The sequence below is a fragment of the Zosterops lateralis genome, assembly GCF_965231275.1.
Source record: "Zosterops lateralis genome assembly, chromosome: 18".
NCBI lineage: Eukaryota > Metazoa > Chordata > Aves > Passeriformes > Zosteropidae > Zosterops > Zosterops lateralis.
The window spans coordinates 5,794,829-5,814,456 of NC_139778.1; positions in this window are offsets into that span (position 1 = coordinate 5,794,829).

A 19,628-nucleotide genomic window follows, 5' to 3' on the forward strand; every position below is an offset into this window, starting at 1 on the left:
TTAAAAGTACCTCATGCACCGGGTTGGAAGAGCAGGCGAGGATGATCTCAGGGAGATAACTCCAGGAGTGTGTGAGCAGGAACGGCCCCGCTACTTTCACCAGTGGAAGATTCTTATAAATTCACTCCTCCTGCCATCCTTTTGCAAAGGGTCAGGAGATGTACTGACAATAGCAGCATGCAAATATTTCAGGACTTGGCCACACGCTGAGCAAACACTCTGGATAGTTTCACGAGTAGATTAAAATGCCAGATCAGCGAGCAGCACTGCACTTTAAATATGCTCACTAATTTATTAAGTTTATTCTTAGCAAGCTCGCATACTTCAGAAAGTTAAATTTCTTGGTGACAAATGGAGCTGGGCGGGTAGGGCATGCGTGGCCCCAGAGGCAGCACAGGGGAGCAGGTCCCACCGAGCCCTGCACGGGGCACAATCCCCAGGGGAAGAGCCAGCACGGGCTGGGTGTCAAGACTCTTGTACAGCTACAGAGCACAAAACCAGGGCTCTTGGCACATCCCACAGTCCTCCAAGGAGCTGCTGCCTCCCACTCCAGGCTTAGACATCCCTTATCTGTTTCCCCTGTGTGCTATGAGTTAACTGCTCTGAGCACCACTCCTCAGAGCGCTCCATCAGTCCCCTGTGCTTCAGCAGCAGCAGCAGGTCACCTCCCACAGCCAGAGTTGAACAAAACACACCTCCCCTACAAGGACAGCATCTGCCATGGTCCCAAATGACACCCCTGTCCCTTTTCCCGGATGCCCTGGCAATGCTGTGCCCAGGACCTCTCACCTCCCTGTGCTCAGCCCAGCTGAGCCAGAGCTTGGACTCAGGAGCTCAGTGATGCCTTATCTGAGTCCAGACTGGTGGGAGATGTCTCAGGTGGGACACAGCAGTTAGCAGATACCTCCTCAGGCAGCTCTGAGGGCCCCCACTGCCCCTCAGCCCTCTGCCTCTGCTGTTATCCATGGCCCTGAAGACCTGGAGCAGGGTCTGGAATAGCAGGGTTTCCTCAGGAGGAAACCAATGCTAGCAATGCTTCTACCAATATATATTTTTAGTTTCCTTCTGGTCCAAGCCCCTGTGGCAGAAAAAGGAATCCCATGTGATGCAGGGATGCAGAAAGGAGGAAGCCCATGGGGCGCAGGGATGCAGGAATGAGGAAGCTCATGTGGCACAGGGATGCAGAAAGGAGAAGCCCTGTGGCACAGGGATGCAGGAAGGGAAGCCCTGTGGCACAGGGATGCAGAGAAGGGAAGCCCATGTGGCACAGGGATGCAGGAAGGAGGAAGCCCATGTGGCACAAGGATGCAGGAGGGAGGAAGCCCGTGGGGCACAGGGATGCAGAAAGGAGGAAGCCTCGTGGCACAGGGATGCAGGAAGGAGGAAGCTCTGTGGCACAGGGATGCAGGAAGGAGGAAGCCCGTGGGGCACAGCGATCCCCGGGCGGGGAGCAGCTTGTCAGCCCCGGGGCCAGGGCTGGGCACCGCGTGCTGGGACAGCTCCTCGGGAGGGCGATGACAGCCACCGTGGCGATGCCTACGTGGTGTTTGTGGGGCAGAAATAGGGCCCTGCGAGCCTTCCAGGGACAGAAAGCAGCGGGATCCTTAGAGCTGGAGCTGGCAGCCGTGCGGGGCTGTTCCGCAGCATTTGCCGCATCTCTGGGGAGCTGTTGTTCATCGACCCGCTGCAGAAGGGACTCACGCCTCTCCTGCTAACGCTGGGAAGGAAAAAAAGACTTTCCCAGGAACATTTCCTGAGCCGGGAGCAAATCCCACATGGCATCACAACCCTCAGTCAACAGCGAAGGCATGTTATTGTTTGTTACTCGCAGCGCAAATGAGCTGTCGGACCCACGGCAGCCTCTGCTGGGAGTTAAACATCAAACTCCCTGTGCCCCGTCCAGCAGCTGGCTGGGCCGTGTCAGAGCCCTGCAGAATGACCTGCTGTGACAGCCCTTCTCCCCTGATCCGGGATTTACCGCCCGGCCTGCCGTGCAGACGGGGAGCAGCACCCACGGCAGTGTGCTGGGCTGGATCCCAGAGCACCCCAGCTCTTCATCCTCGGCATTTCAGCAAGTCCCTGCCTCAAAACCAGCTCCTGTGATGAGGTGCTCAGCCCTGTTTCCTGATCTTTGCCCCACCTCTGCAGCAGTTTGGTTTCTAGAAATGCAGGAAAGTTGCAAATTCACTCCTTGGGAGCAGCATCACCCCCTTGCTCACAAACTCACCCAAATGCAGTTCTCTGAAGTGCAGTCTTTTGAAGTGAGAGCACCCCAGAATGTCACTCTCAATAGGCCACAGCCACTCTGTTTGCTTCCCGTCCAGTGGCCAGAGCAGCACATGGTGAAGATTTGCCCTTGAAAGGCCCAAAAAAAATCACATAAAAGGTAAAACCAGCCTTGCAGTTACAAGGATTAGAAGACTGTAAAGAGAAAAGAAAGTTCAGGAGACTAGTCCAGGGTGCCACAGATGCTGGGTGTGAGATGCTGCACTTGATGACAGCTCAGAGGGCTCAGGGGAGTGTGGCTGGCTGTGCAAAGGCACCTGCTGCTCCTTCATCCCACATCTGCCATACCAGGGCTGCTCCAGGAGTCACAGAGTGCTGGGTGATGGGCAAATATCCCACCAAAACCAATCCTTCTGAGAGACTGGCTGCTCCCCATGGGGCAGAGCTCTGTCTGGAGGGGAGACACAACCCACAGCACCAGCACCAGCCCAGTGCCACTGCCCGCCCTGCAGGACATCCCCAGGTCCACACCCCAGTGCTGTGAGGAGGATGCTCTGCCCCATCCTGAGGCTGCTCATGGCTGTCACACTGTCACAATAGGGTTCAGAGCCAGGAAATCCCAGAGGACAGATGATAAGTCCTCTGCATCTGTTCCAAAAATTCCCGTGGCAAGCAGGGTGAATTTTTTGGCTTGAGGTCGGGCTATAAATCAATGTGAGTCAGAAAAGCCTCCTGACAGCATGTGCCCTTCCCTGGTGCCTTCTGCAGGGCACTGCCAGCAGCCAGGCTGGTCACTGCCTTGTGTCTGGGAGATGGGCACAGGCAGGGCCTGGGGGCAATGGCTAGAGACTCCTGACGGAACCTGACAGGTCTGGTTCAGTCTCATCCCGAGGATGGGCTGGGCTCTTGAGGAGAGCATGGTAAGGAGGCTGGCAGGGGGTTTGGGGGCTGTTCCCTGAGCAGGATCCTGTCTGTGCAGTGTGAGCCCTGTGGGAGCCAGGGAAGGGCAGGGAGGGCAGGGCTGCTGCTCTTGGGGCACACACTGGGCTGGGGAGGTTCAGCTCTGTGCAGGAGCTGGGGAACAGGCTGGCAGAGGAGTCTGGAGCCTCCTGCCACTGCTCTGATGGGTGCAGGGGTCTGTGCTGCATCACCCACTCTCCATGGGGCTGTGCTGGTGGGCCCACAGGTGAGCTGGCACCATGAGTGATTGTTGGATCTAATCACCGATAACAGGACAGGGTGACCCAGAGGTGTCCCCCAAGTTTTCTATTTCATTGTCAGTCTCAGTGAAGGCAGAGACATAAAATATGGTAAAACTCACACCATAACAACAGAAGCCAAAATTCTCTTTGTTCCAAGGCCTTTTAAAAGGTTTTTAGCCAATAGGCTGATGCTAAAAGCTTACAAGCATCTACTTAAGCCAGTGAATAAACACTGCACATACACCTTACACCTTACAGCATACAAGAGTTGTTCGGTTTATATCTTTTGCAGCTCAGAAACGTTCTATGCTCCAAATATTTCAAGGCCTAAAATTCAACTCTGTTTCAAACCTCTGTCTATGTACACTTATTGCAATGCTGTTGAAAATGGTTTTTCAGTTTCCACAAGTGATGTCCCCATCATGCACAGTGGGGTGTCACTGAGCTCTCCCCAGAGAGACTGTCTGTGCTCAATGGCCAGCCCGTGATGGGGGACACACACAGCCAGCCTGCTGGGGTGGTGGGGAGGTGACAGTAGCCCTGCCACAAATGTGTCACATCTGGCAGAACGACATCTTGGCGGGTCTCTGCCCTCCAGCTCAGGGTCTTTGTCCTGGTGCAAGGCACCCCTGAGCCTGAGAGCAGGGCTGGATATCTCTGTCATCTAAACCCCAGTGCAGGAGCTGAGCTCCTCTCCAGTAACAGGCAAGAAGGCCAAGAAATAAAGCAGGTACATTCCGGGAATGCTGCAACAGCAAACACTGCATGAATCACGTCGGGCCACATCTTCTTTCCAAAAAAACACGCTTGGGGTGGGCATCCCACCTTTGGAGCTCAGCCTTTCCAGCACAGACAGGTTCTGCACAGCAGGGGTGGTAGAGGAGCGGGATAACCACCAGATAGAGGGAGGTTTGATGCAGCCATGAGGGGTGGGAGAGCCACACAGTGTCCCCTGGCCTGTGTCCCTCCTCCATCTGCACCCTCAGCTGCTCACCAGCACCAAACCAACTCCACCAGCCTGGCACAGGACACTGCTCCTGCCACAACACCCAAACCTCCCCTGCTCCTCTGGAAATGCCTCTCCCTGAATTCCAATGGACACACAAAAAATGGAGTGACCCTGGAGAAAAGCAGCAAGCGGACAAAGCTGCAGGAAGGCACATAGTGAAAACTGATGGAGTTGGAGCTCTGGGCCTGGCACTGGCTTGGAGAGCAAATACAGCACAGAGAGAGGAATCAGAACAAGGGAAATCATCACCTACACATCTAGAGGGATGCTGGAAAATGGGAATGGGTTCAGAGGAGAGCTACAGGAATGATTGAGAGAGAAAAAACCTGGGGAACTCCAGTACCATGGAAGGCAGGAGAAGTCCAACCACTTTTCCCAAAGCAGGGCACAAGTGAAACAAGACTTGACTCAGCCAGCATTTGCTGGGCAGCTGTGCAGCCCAAACCACATGGGGCTCCAGCTGATCCAGACCAGGAAAGCAAAGTGCCTGATGCAAACCGTGTGCCTGATCCCAACCCTGATATGCAAAGAGGGGCTCCCTCAGCTGGATCACCCAGCTCTGCTCTGCCCAGAGAGGACTGTCACCCATGGAGCAGGCTGGCCTCCACACACAGATACCATGGGATGATTCTCCTGCCTCCCTGAGCCTTTCTGGGAGCAGGTCCCAGCTTTGGAGCTGGACAAAAGGCACCAGGGACTGGGCCAGAGAAGTGGGGAGTGTGAGGTTCTCTGTGGGGATGGGGATGAGTGCAGGAGAGTCCATCTCCACAGGGCCCGTGCCAGCTCAGTGAGGTCTCTGCTGGTTTCCTCTTGGCTGTCAGGCTCCTCACAAACACCAGCACTGCGCCTGCACAGAGGGACGGGGCCAGCCTGGCCAGCCTCCAGCCCTGGCTGCCACCAGACGGGAAATAAGGGAATTGGAGCGAGACCACAGCGACCACCAAGCAGCCAGCACTGGCAGCAACAAGGCAATCACCCTCTGCCAGGCACGGGCAGGCAGCAGCACCTCACCCCGAGCCCCAGCCCAAAGGCTCCGGCAGCTGGGGAGCAGCTGGAGCCTGCCCAGAGGAGGATGAGGGTGGGAGGGAGCCCCGTGTGCCTCGCCCTCCCTCGGATGCTCCCGGGGAGGGAGGCAGCCAGGAGTCCTGGGATGCTGCACGGCAGACGGCACAGTGAGGAGCTTTCTGCTGGTTACATGTTTTATGAAAAGCTGCTGGCAAAAATGTGCATTTTCTTTGGCTGCGTTCTGCGTGGATCTGGCAAAAATGTAACGTTAGTGTCCCCCCTTGAGAGAACTTTATTGAGTGGAACAAAGTCGGATATTTTTAGCTACCCATTGTTAGCTGAAGAACAAAGCCATAACTAAGATATTTTGTCTCTTACACTGAAACGGGACTATGAGACAAATCCATGTACAGTCATATGTGGCTGCCCATTCAGATGGAGCACGAGAGGGAAACTATTTTTAGCCTGAACACTCCACACAACAACTACATTTCCCTTCTCCTCCAAGTTGGACCACCAGAATACACGGACAGCACCAGAGAGAGCAGCATCGGACAGGGGGACCTGGGGTCACTGCCTGCTGCTGTCTCTGAGGCCATCTGACAAATGACATTTAAAGGATGCAATCCTAAAAAAGGCACTTTCATTTTTCTGCCTTTTGGGGGGTGTTTCCCCCCCGCCCCGCTCAGAGCTGAAATGATGAGAGGCAACAAGAAAAAAGTTAAATACGGACGGCTCTCAGCGCTGAGCTCTGAACCCTCCTCTCTTCCCAAAACACTTGTCCGTGCCCCGAGGGCCGCTCGGATGAGGAGAGGGGATGCCCACAAGGCAGCACCGCGGGGAACGGAGCCGGCACAGCCCTGACAGCGCTGCCGCCCTTCCCGACCCCTCCGTGCTGGAAATGTCCCGGCTGCGGCTGCCAAGGCGGTGCTTTCGAAAGCTTTAACCCCGAGCCATCGGAGAGCCCAGCACGAGGCTGACAAGCCTCCCCCGAGCGCTCCGCAGCGCTCAGCAAATGACATCAGCGCCTTCTAACTGGCAGCAGCAAAGTATTCGTGTAACAGAAACAAAGCGGTCCGTAAATGCCCCGGATTTCTGCGTGTGAGAGATGCCGGGAGCTTCTTCTTGAGCGGGTTTTTTGTGGGTTTGCAGCGGTTGAGTCACTGAGAAGTTGCATTAAACACTGAGCTTTTGGTGAGACCAGGATGACCCTCCACAGTTAAGGCAGCCGTGACACGCACATGGCAAAGCACACCAGGAGTAAAAACAGGGTGCTACGGCACAGCTGAGCTGCTGGGGGAGGACCCACCGTGTCAGCTGGGTTGGGGACACGACAGAAACCACCGTCCAAGTGGCTGCAGCACAGCGAGAAGCTTTAGGAAGCTCAACGGCCCAGCAGCACCATCCTCCCTGCGCACAGGCAGGCGCTGCCCCCGCAGCACCTCTCCCTGCCAGCCTCCGGCAGGCCCGGCTCCTGAGCGCCGAGTGCACCTTGTGCCCGCTCCCGGAGCAGTGTCACTGTCCTCAGACATCCCTCTGTAATCCAGGACCCGCCAGGTGCCGCTGAGATCCCACAAAACCCCGGGAGCAGCAGCAGCAGGCGGCGGCGATGCCCGGCCATGCTGGTCTCCCTAAAGCTGTCACCGGTGTCACCGTCACCAACGCGGCCAGAGAGAACAGAACAACGTGAAGCAGGAAGCATTAATTAATTAATTACCTGTGGGCTTTTCGGCCGGGCTGGAGGAGATGCTGCTCTGCCACTCCTCGCCTGCTCCGCGGGTTAGGGCTGCTTTGACCAGGGAGCACTGATTGTGTTTTATAAACTTGAAGCACAGTAAGAACTGGTTTAAAATAGAGTGAACGGAGCTGGTGCGGGTGGAATTAGACAAACTCTGCGAGCTGCTTTTCCAAAAATAAATTAACTTCTTGCAGCCCGCGGAGCAGAGGCGGGGGACGGGGCCTCCCGGGAGAGCTGCCCGAGTGCCTCTGCCGGTGCTGTCCCTCTCCTGGCACAGCCCTGGGGCTGCGGCTGCCCCAGCCGGGCCACACTCCGTCCCGGGGCTGCATGGGGAGGGGGCAGCACCACCCCATCCCCCCAGTCTCTCTGCACCCCAGTAAAGTCTCTGTGCACTAGCAGAGGGGAGCAGAGGCACCTGAGGCAGTCGTGCCCTGGCAGTGAGGAGTGGGGCAGGATCCCGGCTAAAGGTGGGAGTTATGGGGCAGTCCCTGCCAGACTCAGCGTGTGCTGTACTGGCCATTTCTTTCAGCCCAGGGAGGTCAGTCTGGGTGAGAAGGAACTGGTCCCCTTGGCACTGCAAAGTCCTTGTGCTTGGATGAAACTGGGAGTGCTGGCTATGGTGAGCTGAAGGAGGGAGCACAGAGAACCATAGGAAAGTTTGGAAGTGTTGGAAAGAACATTAAAGCCCATCCCATCCCATCCCACCTCTCCCATGGCAGGGACACCTTCCACTATCCCAGGCTGCTCCAAGCCCTGTCCAACCTGGCCTTCGACACTTCCAGGGATCCAGGGGCAGCCACAACTTCTCTGGGCACCCTGTGCCAGGGCCTGACCACCCTCATAGGGAACACTTCATTCCCAATATCCCATCTAACCTGCCCTCTGGCAGTGGGAAGCCATTCCCTGTGTCCTGTCCCTCCATCCCTTGTCCCCAGTCCCTCTCCAGCTCTCCTGGAGCCCCATTAGGCCCTGGAAGAGGCTTTAAGGTCTCCCCGGAGCCTTCTGCTCTCAACTTCTCTCAGCCGGTGGCAGGGGCTGATCTCATACAGGTGGCTGGGGGAGGTGGCACTTCTTCCATCCTGCTCTCCTAAGTGTGGGCTCAGGGCCACACAGTCTGTCCCCATGCACCTGAGCTCTGAAGGGTTTACTGAGCTCTGCCCAGCATTCCCAGAGGTGCTGCCACCTCGAGCACAGCAGTCCCCTCTTGCAGGCTGACCACCCAAGCAGGCACGGCATGACCTGCCTATAAAACCCTGCACATCCCCAGTGCTATCTCCTCACTGAGAACAAGCAGAATGATGTCCACCCACATGTGCCCCTGGTTCCACTGTGGTGCTGGGGACAGCACTTGTGGCAGCCCCCTGCTTTCACCCTGCCCCATCCCACACCTCTTCCCCCCGAAAAAAATAAAAATTAAAAAATCCCTGTGGGATTTTTGACACCATCAGGGAGGTCCCTGGACGCAAATCTCTCTTCTGACCAGCATCCACGCCAAGGGCAGCCCTCCCTGGGTGGGCAGAATGCCACTCCCCAGGCAGGGAAAGTCCTTTTCCTTCTATTTATTTATATCCATCTCGCTGTAAACTCACCCGCTGGCGAACCTGCTGCTCACACTAACAAACACGTCCCTTTGGTCTGTGCAGCAGTCACCGGCCAGGCAGACACAGGAAGCTGGGGGATCTCCACCAGCCCTTCTCCAGCTCTTCCATAAATACCCAGCTCCCACCGGGTTTGTTTAGATAGCAGCTTGTAAGTGAAGCCCTTTTGGCAAAGCAGCTCCTGGTGTAGGAGAGACCTGAGCCAGAGCCCCAAAAGGGCCCACGGCAATAATGAGACAGGAATGATGGTCCCCATGAAAGGTTCTTTGGTGTCACATCCAGACACTGCCCAGGACAGGTCTGCTCATGGTGTGTTTGCACAGGGCACAGCTGCAGTCCATACAAAATGTCCTTTAGAAGCAGGAATGTTTCAGAACAGGCATAAAAAAGGGAACAGTGACATTTCTGGGGTGGACAGGTGAGAGTTTCTATATTAATAAGCTTCTGTACCAATACAGCACCTGTGGTGTTGTTTAGGCTGCCATCTTTAGAGCCCAGAGTTAAAAATCCACAGTAGACAGTAGAACAACTCACACTTCCCTGACGTTCCTTCCAAGCCATCTTCTGCCTTGGACTTCCAAGTCCATCCACTGCCCCAGCCCTCGGAAGGACATTGGAGTTTGTGCCAGAAGCTCATTGCAGAGGAAGATCTTCAGGACAGTTTTGCCGCAAGAGCTCACGTGGGGCAGGACCTTCCTGCAGCAACATCAGAGCTGGCAGCCAGGCCAGGGTGAGGAGGAGAGGGAGCTCTGCAGGGTGGGCTCAGGGGCAGCTTCCAGAGCAAGCCCTGTGTCCTGACAGCACTAAAACACCACGGGCCAGAGGGGCATGTCCCCCCTGCCAGCCCCACACCTGGGGAGTTTATCCCATCAAAACTGTGAGCTGGAATGATGCACAGCAGAGGGGCTCTGCTCTGCCCTGCAGGCTGTGCAGCCCAGGACGAGTGTGGTGATGCCACCAGTGGGTGGCACAGAGGTGGCAGGCACAGACTGGGCTGGTCCATGGGGTCACTTGCTGCCTGTGGGTGCTGCAGTGCTCCGGGGGGGAGGAGGGGGGGGGGCGGGCGGGTGGCAGTGTGGCAGTGGCTGTGTCACTCTGCACTCTCGGCAGGGGGACCCCAGGGGTGTCTCTGGGTGTTGACGAGGGGAAGGATGAGGGGTTTGGATGTGTCAGCACCCTGGATCCAAGCAGGTGCTGACACAACCTGGGCTTTACTGGCACCGCGTGTGCACGGCTGGATTTGCGTCCCGCTTTAGCCGCGAGCTGCGCGGTGCCGGCTGTGCACCAGACAGTTTATTTAGCCATCGAGGCAGGAGACGGCTGCAGGATCCGCGGCTGAGGCTGTGTGGGCGGGCGGGGGCCGTCAACCCGTGCCTCCAGCGCGTGTGACACGCGTTTGGTGTCACCCGAGTGGGAGACCTGCTGGCGGGGTGAAATATGAGCTGCGGGTTCCCGGCTGCAGCTGGAGGAGCTCGGCCTGCAGCCTGGCTCTGTTCCCTCTCCGGGGCAGGAGGGACAGGGCAGCGGGAGCTGCTGCGGAGCCCAGTGGCCGCAGACACCGTCCACGAGCGGGGCGGGATGGACACCGGGCACAGGGACAGACACCGGGCACGGGGACGGACACCGGGCAGTAGGGTGGACACCGGGCACGGGGACAGACACCGGGCAGCAGGATAAACCCTGGGCAGTGGGATGGACACTGGGCAGTGGGATGGACACCAGGTAGCAGGATAAACCATGGGCAGTGGCAGAGGCACTGGGCAGTGGGATGGACACCAGGCAGTGGGACAGACACCGGGCAGTAGGATGGACACCAGACAATGGGACAGGCACTAAGCAGCAAGATAAACACTGGACAGTAGGATGGACACCAGGAAGTGGGACAGACACAGGACAGTGGCACAGCCCCATGGCCGTGGGGCTCAGCCCCAGCCCGCTCAGTGCCAGTGCAGCTCTGGGGGAAGCCCATCCTCAGGAGCTCCTGCCTGGCTCAGGGATGTGGTCAGGAGCCATGCAGGGTGATTTTTCCTCACAGCTCCTGAGGAAAAAATCTCTGCTGCTCCTGAGGTGCTGGAAGGGTCAAATGTCCTCTGCCCAGCACATGGCCTGATTCTGTGCCCTAAGCCTTGGTAGATGCTCATTGCAGACCCCTGGTTTATTGATCATCCTGGCACATCCTCACTGACCACCACAGCCCAGCCCAGCATCTGGGTTCTCTCCAGGCTGAGGATCCCACAAAGGGCTGTGGTGTGGCCCCACTGACAAAGCACAGGGCCTGACGGAGCTGTGGCACTGCCCAAAGCCACCAGGTCACCAGCGTGAGGCCAAGAAAGTGCTGAGCTGGCAGTCCTGGGATCTCATACGGGTGCTTCTGCCCTTCCTGTGTGCAAGGAGGGAGCTCTCTGGAAGGGCTCAGGGAGGGCTCAGGATAACACTGAATATGCAACACCACCGAAGGTGATAGGTGGATCTGCACCAAATTCTGGGGTGTGGGCAGGGAGTGTGCAGACACTCACTCAGGGCCAGCAGTGAGGACAGTGGGCTCTGCAGCAGCCTTGAGAGCAGTACGCCAGGGCACACAGCACTGAAGGACCACAGCCCCTGTTTCAGCCTATCCATCCCCTGAACATCACCTGGCAGCCTAAAGTCTGTGTTGGGGCTGCTCCTCCTGCAATGTCATCCCCAGTCCTCCAGGAAAGCCACTTCCCTGCCTGTGATCTGAAGGGATGGGGAAGGATAAGCTGAAGCCTTTCCCCAGGATACTCTAAACAGAAACAAGAAATACACAGAGGAATAAAAATGCCCTGTGAAGCCCCAAGCTGCCATCCAAGGGAAGACACAGAAGCCTCATGTCTCTGCCATGGGCAGCCTGAGCAGCTCCATCACAATGCAAAGTCTCAGGACTCTGGTGTTTGGGGTGTGCATGAAGCAGAGGTTAGAGCCCCATCCCACAGGGGCAGTGGCAGGGCTGGATGAAGCAGCCATGCCCTAAAACATGAAATAACCTCTTCACCCCACACACTGCATGTCTGGAGTACAAATTCTTCCCTTAGGCACCCAGGCAGCCCTAGGGATGCAGGGATGCTCTCCTGCACCAGGATGCTCTGCCCTGTGGATAAGTCTCACTTGGCAAAAGGGAATCAGGCACCTCCCTTGTTGGTGGCACCTGCCTGTGTGAGGATAACAGGACAGCACTTGTTGAGGGACATCCTGGAACTGGTGCAGCTGCTCCTGTGCTGTGAGATGGGGTTGTCAGCATTGGAGGGACCCTGATCCCTCCTGGCCCCACTGCTGCCCACATTGGGCTGGGGATGGGGGCATGGGTACCGTGTATGGGGCCAGCAGTGCTCTCCCCACGCTATTCTTAGGAAGGGTAAAGTTTATACAAGAAATTTAAGCTTTAAGCCCAGGCACCATAAATAGTCTATTTTTCAAGGGCTCCAAGTCAGTTTTAGGCTCAAAGCCAGAGCCAAAATTTGGCAGCTGTCTTTGTTTAGTGATTAATTAAAATGAGGTAACAAAACGAGACATATCTATTAACGAGGGTATTTGCAGCGTCAGTAGAGGATTCCAAATGGCTGATTTTTTTTTCCCCTTTTAATCTTCAAACTTCTCGTTAGGAAAACAAGCTCTTCCTCGGGCCGCAGGCGGGGTGGGAGGGAAGGGCTGAGCCGCGGCCCCGAGCCCGGGCAGCGGGAGGGGAGCGGCGGTCAGGCGAGGCTTTATCTTTATGGTCCTCTTCTTTTAAACAAAGCAAACCTCTGCATAAAGATTTTTTCCAGTTTGGAAATTTTATTAGACCTTCAAGTAAACTTCAATGGAGAGACCCTTGGCTGTGACACAGGCAGGAGGGGAGAAGCTTTGCACGTTGCTGGCCTTTCCTCGGCGGGTGCCACCCAGTGGGACTAAAATGGGAGTGATGGAGGCAAAGGGGCGTTTTCCAGGCTCTTTTCCACATTTGCCAGACAAACAGGGCCAGCCCGTGGGCCCTCCTTGTCTTGGGGCAGCAGTACACAGCATTCTGGGCACCCTGAGGAGGTGTGACCAGACAAGGTGACAAAGAGGAGGGTGAGGATGGAGCCTGGGAGGCTCGTTCCCATCCGCTGTGCTCTCAGCTCATCCCTGACACTGGATGCATTTCCTAGCTCGGAAAACCAAGTGGAGCATGAAGCTGCCCAGTGTGGGAGGTGCCTGTGGTCAGAGGAGGGGGTTAAAGTGTGTGCAGGGGTCAGAGGCAGCTCTTGGAGGTGTGTGAAACAGGTTCACCCTCCCCAAGGCTCCAAAGACTTAGCCACATGGGAAAGCACCCAAGTATGAGGAAAAGGGAAAAACATCTCAAAATAGTTTAGTCTTGTTTTTTGCACTGAGACGCCCAGACAGGGTGGGAGTTCTGGTTGTGTCTGAGCTAAAAATTACAGTAAATAGAGAAGTGGCTGCAAGGCCCCATGTTCTGGATAAGAGGAACATGTGCAAACACCGTCCATCAGGGCGAAGCCACGCTGCCATGAAGGACCTTAAATAAATGAAGAGGGGGATGGAGTGAAACGAGCTCCGTGTCAAGGGTGAACTGTCAGCCACCCACTGAACTGTGTGCTCTCTCCAGTTTGTTTCATGGGATGACTGGGAGTGAGGGCAAGCAGCTTCATGCATAGGGACCACTCTGAGCAAAGGTGGGATCCTGGCATGTCTCTCTGCATGGGGGTCTGGCATCACTGAGCCCACCTGGGGACAAGAGGGGCTGGTTCTGCCAGGACAGAGCAGCTCTGGGCTGTGCCACTCTGGCTGCACCACTCTCCAGGCCCATCTCAGCTGTTGGGGAAACCCCAGCAGAAATCCTGAACTCTGATTTCTGGAGGAGGTGGTACAGTTGGTCATCCATATAACAACCAGAGAGGACCTGGGCATTGGGTCCTGAAGGGATCTGCTCCTGTGCCTCACACACCAGCGAGGAGAGGGATGGGGAGAGGGCTGGAGCTCAGGGTGGAGGAAAGCCCACTGCTCCTCCTTGGGGAACCACTGTCCCAGGGAAGAACAGGGAGGATACATCCCATGAATGCTCCATGGCCCTCTTTAATTGTCAGGAGTTGCCCACATCAAGCACCAGCCTCAGGGCCCTCTGATAGGAGGATGGGTGAACTAATGGAAAACCCAGCAGCACCTTGCACTCCTGGGATGTCCAAGCTGTGTCTGGAGCTGGCCAAGGGGGCCACCCTCAGTGGGGCAGGGTCCCACGTCACAGACTGCTGCACTGGAGGGGGACAGGGCACCCCGTGCCTGTGCTGCTGCAGGAGCTGGCTCTGCTCCCCAGGCAGGGGGTCCCTGGCAGCCTGGCCTCACCGCAGGATTTGTGCTGGGGATGCTAAAGGTGGCACCGAGGGCAGGCGACAGCAGTCACAGGGTGGCAGCTCTGGTGGTGCCGTGGATGGAGGGAGCGTCCAGGAGTGTCCGGGAGCGTCCAGGTTCTCCGGATTAGCACTGAGCCCGCAGCAGCAGCAAGTGCTGGGCAAGGACGTGGTGCAGCGCAGGGGCGGCACGGAGGGGATGGGGCAGCCCAGGGCCGGCACGGAGGGGATGGGGCAGCCCAGGGCCGGCACGGAGGGGATGGGGCAGCGCAGGGGCGGCACGGAGGGGATGGGGCAGCCCAGGGCCGGCACGGAGGGGATGGGGCAGCCCAGGGGCAGCACGGAGGGGATGGATCAGCCCAGGGGCGGCCCGGAGGGGATGGGGCAGCCCGGGGCAGCCGCGGCGCACGGAGCAGCACGAAGGACAGCGGGACAGCTCGGGAGGTGGCGGTGGGGCAGCATGGGAACAGCCGGGGGGAAGCGAGACATCGGGGAGTGGCTGGAGGGACGCAGGAGGGCTCGGGCGGCTGCGGGGACTCGCCGGGGCTGCCCCGTCCTCATACCCCCGCCCGGTCCCGGCGGGACGCGGCGGAGTCGCGGTGCCATCTAGGGCCGGGCCCGGGCCGCTGCAGCGCCGGCGGCTGCGGGACTGGGATGGGGAATGGGCTGTGGGAATGGGCTGGGGAATGGGATGGGGAATGGGCTGGGGAATGGGCTGCAGGAATAGGATGGGGAATGGGCTGGCAGGGTGGCCAGGAGCACATCTGGCCCTGAGGCCAGTGGAAAAGGGGCTCTGGGACAGCCTCCTGGAGTATCCATGCCCCAAGGTCATGCTGTGCCTGCAGGGAAGTCCTTGCTGTGTTGAGGTGATGGTGACCATCACTTTCACTCCTCAGTGGCAGGGTCCTGTCCAGTGGTGGGTCAGGCCTTGGGGCACCTTCAGGGAGAGGCTGTGAGCTGCCCACACTCTGCAGTTATTCCAGTTCTGTATGGAGGGAGTGTGAACTGAGCCCCAGCTCCAGCTGCACACCCTCCTGGCTCAGGGTGATGTCCCCATCTCTGGGAAGCCATGAGCAGCCTCTGGCAGGCTCCCAGACCTGTCCCTCAGAGTGTCCTCTCTTGATCCCTGCTGTCTTTAGGGGATTCTCTATGCCTGGGACCAGCATCTTGTGGTTATTGCTTTGCCCTCAAGATCTACTTTCCGCTAATTTTGCTTCTTATCTTGACCAGACTGGTTATCTTTATGAACCACTGACACACCAAACTCTTCATATTGTCCTGTACTGTCTTTAATCTATGTGTAAATCTGCTCTTCTAATAACCCCCAAACTCCAGGGGATGATGGTAAGCAGTGGAATACACAGCAGACAAATTGGTATCACTTTGGGAAAATCCCAAAGATAAGGATCCTGTGGGGCCTCTCACGATATTACTTTTAAATCTCTCTTGTGGCATGGCTGATGCTATCACTGCAGCTGAGTTAGTTACCCAAACTCTGCATTACTGTGTGTTATTGCAGCATTACTGGGCAGGATGTTTCTGCAGTTTCCCTGCAGCCCCAGGGCACAGCTGGGTTTGTGAGGACTCTCCAGGTTAGGGGTGGTTATTGTGTGTGATGGGGACTGAGGCTTTTGGGGGAAATAAACTGTAATTTAGCATTTCATATCAAAGAGTTGGGAGCTGTGCTCCAGGAGATGTGTGTGCTCCTGGAGCAGTGTCACAGAAACCCAGAATGGCTGAGTTGAAAGGCACCCTAAAGTTCACCTCATTCTATCCCCTGCCATGGGCAGGGACACTTTCCACTGTCCCAGGCTGCTCCAATCTCCATCCAGCCTGGCCTTGGACACTTCCAGAGATCCAGGGCAGCCACAGCTTCTCGGGGCACCCTGTGCCAGGGCCTGCCCACCCTCACAGGAAAGAATTTCTTCTAACATTCAATCTAAACCTACTGTCCTTGACATTTGAAGTCATTCCCCCTTGTCCTGTCACTCCAGGCCCTTGTAAATCATCTCTGTCCATCTCTTTTGTAGGGTCCCTTCAGGTACTGAAAGGCCACAAATAGGTCACTCCTAATCTTCTCTTCTCAGGCTGAACAATCTCAATTCTCTCAGCCTTTTGTCATACCAGGGGTGCTCCATCCCTCTGATCATGTTGGTGGCCCAGCTGCAGAAGGGGATCAGCCACCTGCACATGGGGCACGAGCAACCCTCAGTCATTGCCTTTGCAGGAACTATAGGGACTGAACTCTGGGCCAAAACTGCAAAACAAAAGGCATTTTCTCCTCAGCCATGACCCAGTCTTTGAAATCCCTGCCCCTCTGTGAGATGCCTGCAGCCCAAACAGTAAAGGACACTTGTGTGCTGTTGTTGTGAGCCCCTGATCAGGTTCAGGGTTTTTTTGCACTTCCAGTGAAATCTTCATAAGATTGATGAGGCATTGCAGGCAGTGCTGTCACTTTGCCGAAGTGACAGCTCTCCATACTCACCTGTGCACACACCCTCAAGCCAGCAAGGTTGGATGGAATTGTCAGGGTTCATTTGATGAAAAATACCACACACCTTTCTAGTTACTTCACCCACTGAAAAAACATTGGCTGGAGCCCCCATTCCAGCTGGTCAGAGCCCTAAGAAAACTCTTGTGCTTCCAAAGGTATTTTAAAAATGCATTAAGCACAAAAAACCCCCCAAAAAAACCCCCAAAAAACCAAAACCGAAAACAAAACCAACAAACAAACAAACAAACAAACAAACAAACCAAAACAAACACCAAAAAACCTCCAAGTATTTTCATCCATTCAACTGACCAGAAAAGCAATGCCAAGGAGAGGGATCAATGCAGCAGTGGGGCAGGAATGAGCAGAGAGCATTGGCCTTTGGAAAGTCCAGCTTTTATTTGGGAGCAATTAAAAAAAATCACAGAATCACAGTCTCTTGAGTGGGACAGGACCCACCAGGATCACCCAGTCCAGCTCTGGGCCCTGCACTGACAGCCCAACAATCCCATCCTGTGCATCCCTGGTAATAGTGTCAAAATGCTCCTCCCGGAGCTCTGGCAGCCTTGTGAATGTGCCCATTGCCTGGGGAACCTGGAAATCCTTCCTGTGGCCCCTCAAGGCTCTTCACCCACTTTGGGTCCTTCCTCCTGACCCTCCCTAAGAGCTTTAGCTCCTTTTTATGTTGTGGCACCCAAAACTGCCCCAGGACTCAAGGTGAGGCAGAGTTTGAGATCTAAACCAGTGTTTCCCTGCTCACATGGGGAGCAGAGCCAAGTGCCACGAGTGATCTCCAGGCTGCAGCACTGGCACCTGTGAAATGCCACTCAAAGGAGCAAATCTTTAATTTCATTCAGAAGTGAGGAAATGCTAATTTGAGCTGTCATGAAGGGATGGAAGTCAGGAGAATGGTAAGTGAATAGTAAGTCTGAAGAAAGACTGACAGAACAGCTGTAATCACCATAGCAAGATCTGGGGTTTGGAGAGGTCGAGTGAAAGAATCACTGGAAGAGAAAGGGAAGAACATTGGCATTAAGAATAAAGGGAGACAGTGTTTGGAAAGCAAAGCACTGGGAAAGATAAGGTTTTCCTTTGGAACTCAGGAAGACATGGGATATTGATGGTCAGGGTTGTTTATGTCGGGGTACTCTGGTTACAGTAACAACAAGTGGCTCTTTTTGAAGCAAACAAAAAGCCCCAGAGAGCTCACACAGAGGTTGTAGAGCTCAAAAATAAACAGAGCTGCAGCTGGGTGTTTGTACACAGGTCCTGAACAGGCTCCTGTGGAAGAGGAGCAGCAGAGAATGGGGAGCCTGGGGAATCACAGGGGCTCAGAGGGGCTTTGGGAGGCTCAGCCTCCTGATGGAGCTCAGGCCAGGGCTCTCAGGGCTGTGTCCAGCCTGCTCCAGCAGCCAGGAGAGGGGACTGCCCAGCTGAGTGTGTGCCTGCCCCAGCTCCGTGAGCTGTAATGATGGGAAGGATGGCTGAAGTTCCCCTGAGAGCAAGGCCACAGAAATATTTAGCTTGCCAACACCTCTGTGCCTGCTGCTGCCCCGGGCCCCAGCCTGGGCTCTCATACTCACACTGGCAGGCCCAGCTCCTGGGCTTTAGCTGCAAGAAACTTCCCCTTCCATGGGTGAACCTGAGGACAGTTTAACCCAATTACCACCCAGATAAAGAGGGCCAGGAAACAAGATCCATGGACTGCCAGCTTAAGAGCTCCTCCACAAACCAAGGCAATATTTTCTTCCTTTCTCACTTCCACAGACATTGCTCCAATTTAGCCCAAAAACCCTTTGCTGGACTCTCTGCTCTCCAGGATCATGCTGCTGCTGCTTCTTGCTCCTCCCCTCTTTAGCCAAGCAAGCACCACAGCCTGTCCTCCTCTGAGGGTTAAACAAGAATGGAACCTGTACACTCATAACCACTGCTGGATTCTAATAAACACCTCCAGTTTTACACATTCCTACTCATGCTGCAGCAAGTCTGACACTTGAAAAGCAGAAACACATCAGAGCTTCAAAGCCCTGCTTGAAAACATTGTCTCTAATTAAATCTCTTGTAAATTGAAGTATCCTGGTGACATCAGGAAGCATTTTCTTAAAGAGAGAGATCAAACACTGGGACAGGCTTCCTCAAGAGGAAGAGCCAGAGTTGAGGAGACTGTGAGGGGATAAAACCCTGGGGGTTCCCCGTTTGGGATCCCTCCATGGAGGAACCAGCTCGGCCCGTGTCCGTGTCACTGCACCGGGAATAAATGGCTTTATGGGACATCCAAGACTCTGCCGTGAGACACCCGGGCTGGAGCTGCTGAGGAATCCGGGTCTGGCGGTGGGAATGGGCTGTGGGGGTCAGTGGGGCCGGGATCTGGGCCCAGCAGCACCAGCGCCCGGCACCGGCATGGACGGGCAGAACCCCGGGAATCGCTGGGCTGGGATTCCCGGGAATGGCCGGGCAGAGAACCCCTGAGTGACTGGACAAGAACTCCGAGAGCGAGCAGACAGAGAATCCCAGGAGTGGCCAGAGAGAGCCCTAGGAATGACCGGACAGAGAACCGGGAATGGTCGGACAGATGCTCGGGAATGGCCAGACAGAGAACTCACGCAGTGACCGGACACAGAAGCGGCCGGACCGGACAAAGAACCTGCAGTGACCGGACAGATCCCTGGCAGTGACCGGACACAGAACCGGCCGGACCGGACATAGAACCGGCGGTGACCGGACACAGAACCGGCCGGACCGGCATCCCCTGAACACTGGCCGGCAGAACCCAGTCACGTGACAGCGGCTGGGCAGCACTCAGCGCCGGGGCGGCTGGTGCGGTTTCTCGCTCCGCATTGGTCCGCCTGCATCACGTGATCAAAAAGGAGCTGGCCGTCCGCGGCCGTTTCTCGCCTCCCATTGGCTGCGGCGCGCCGGGCGGGCGGGGCGCGGTGACGCGATTGGCGGCGGGGCGGGCGCGCGGATGTGGGCGCTGCTGCGGGCGCTGCCGCCGGGCCGCGGGCTCGTGTGGCGGC